The following is a 2679-nucleotide window of genomic DNA, read 5'->3' on the forward strand; positions in this document are numbered from 1 at the left end:
ACAGCAAATGCCATCCAAGTTAGAATTAATGAGAATATAAGATTGATGGGTGAATTGCATGCTAGGTGGGAAAGAGAAGAAAATGAAAAACTAGCTAAAGAGAATAATGTAGCTAAAGTTTGGACTATTACCACCACTAGTAATGTTAATGATTCACATGTTGCTACACCTCCTACTATCAATGGTAAAATAATTGGTGTTGGCAATGTTACTACTCCTAGTGCAAAGCGTGCAAAATTACCTGAAACTGCTAAAACTACTGAAATTGATAAAACTGCTGAAATTTTTCAAAATATTGGGGACAATGATTCCATTTCTGTAGATCATAATGGTTTAGACTTTGATGATTGCCACATCTCTGAAGTTATAAAGTTCTTACAAAAGCTTGCTTAAAGTCCCAATGCTAGTGCTATAAACTTGGCCTTTACAAAACACATTACAAATGCTCTCATAAAAGCTAGAGAAGAGAAACTAAAACTTGAAACCTCTATTCCTAGAAAGTTAGAAGATGGTTGGGAGCCTATCATTAAGATGAGGGTCAATGATTTTGATTGTAATGCTTTATGTGATCTTGGTGCAAGTATTTCGTTATGCCTAAGAAAATTTATGATATGCTTGACTTGCCACCATTGAAAAATTGTTATTTGGATGTTAATCTTGTTGATAATGCTATAAAGAAACCTTTGGGGAGGATTGATAATGTTCGTATTATGGTTAACAATAACCTTGTCCCCGTTGATTTTGTTGTCTTGGATATTGAATGCAATGCATCTTGTCCCATTATATTGGGAAGACCTTTTCTTCGAACTGTTGGTGCCACCATTGATATGAAGGAAAGTAATATTAAATATCAATTTCCTCTCAAGAAAGGTAGAACACTTCCCTAGAAAGAGAATGAAGTTACCTTATGATTCTATTATTAGAACAAGTTATGCTGTTGATGCTTCATCTCTTGATAATACTTGATGCACACTTTCTGCGCCTAGCTGAAAGGCGTTAAAGAAAAGCGCTTATGGGAGACAACCCATTATTTTACTTCTGCACTTTATTTTATATTTGAGTCTTGGAAGTTGTTTACTACTGTAGCAACCTCTCCTTATCTTTATTTTATTGCATTGTTGTGCCAAGTAAAGTCTTTGATAGTAAAGCCAATACTAGATTTGGATTACTGCGCAGAAACAGATTTCTTGCTATCACGAATCTGGGCAGAATTCTCTGTAGGTAACTCAGAAAAATCTGCCAATTTACGTGCGAGATCCTCAGATATGTACGCAACTTTCATTAAATATGGGCATTTTCATCTGAGCAAGTCTGGTGCCACTTTAAAATTCGTCTTTACGAACTGTTCTGTTTTGACAGATTCTGCCTTTTATTTCGCATTGCATGTTTTGCTATGTTAGATGGATTTCTTTGTTCCATTAACTTTCAGTAGCTTTGTGCAATGTCCAGTAGTGTTAAGAATGATTATGTCACCTCTGAATATATGAATTATGCACTGACCCTCTAATGAGTTTGTTTCGAGTTTGGTGTGGAGGAAGTTTTCAAGGGTCAAGAGAGGAGGATGATACAATATGATCAAGAAGAGTGAAAAGTCAAAGCTTGGGGATGCCCCCGTGGTTCATCCCTGCATATTTTAAGAAGACTCAAGCGTCTAAGCTTGGGGATGCCCAAGGCATCCCTTCTTCATCGACAACTTATCACGTTCCTCTAGTGAAACTATATTTTTATTCCGTCACATCTTATGTGCTTTACTTGGAGCGTCTGTTTGTTTTTGTTTTTATTTTCGTTTGTTTGAATAAGATCGGATCCTAGCATTCTTTGTTTGGGAGAGAGACACGCTCCGCTGTTTCGTATGAACACATATGTTCTTAGCTTTATCTTTAATGTTCATTGCGAAATTTGAACTATTTCATTCATTGTTATATGGTTGGAAACGGAAAATGCCGCATGTGGTAAATGGTTTAATGTCTTGAATAATGTGATACTTGGCAATTGTTGTGCTCATATAGATCATGTTTAAGCTCTTGCATCATGTACCTTGTACTCATTAATGAATAACTACATAGAGCTTGTTAAAATTTGGTTTGCATGATTGATCTCTAGAGTCTAGATATTTTCTCGGTTGAGGTGTTTGAACAACAAGGAGACAATGTAAAGTCTTATAATAGCTACAATATGTTCATATGTAAGCTTTGCTGCACCTTTTATACTTGAGTTTGCTTCAAACAACCTTGCTAGCCTAGCCTTGTATTGAGAGGGAATTCTTCTCATGCATCCAAATCCTTGAGCCAATAACCATGCCATTTGTGTCCACCATACCTACCTACTACATGGTATTTCTCCGCCATTCCAAAGTACATTACTTGAGTGCTACCTTTAAAATTTCTATTCTTTACCTTTACAATATATAGCTCATGGGACAAAATAGCTTAAAAACTATCGTGGTGAAGAATATGTACTTATGTGTCTTATTTCTTAGTAAGTTGCTTGTTGAGCGGTAACCATGTTTTCCGGGGACGCCATCAACTCTTTTACCTTTGTTGAATATCATGTGAGTTGCTATGCATGTTCGTCTTGTCCGAAGTAAGGGCGGTTCTCACAATCAAATGGTTTGAGTATGCATATTGTTAGAGAAGAACATTGGGCCGCTAACTAAAGCCATGATTCATGGTGGAAGTT

Source organism: Lolium rigidum, chromosome 5, assembly GCF_022539505.1.
Source record: "Lolium rigidum isolate FL_2022 chromosome 5, APGP_CSIRO_Lrig_0.1, whole genome shotgun sequence".
NCBI classification, from domain to species: domain Eukaryota; kingdom Viridiplantae; phylum Streptophyta; class Magnoliopsida; order Poales; family Poaceae; genus Lolium; species Lolium rigidum.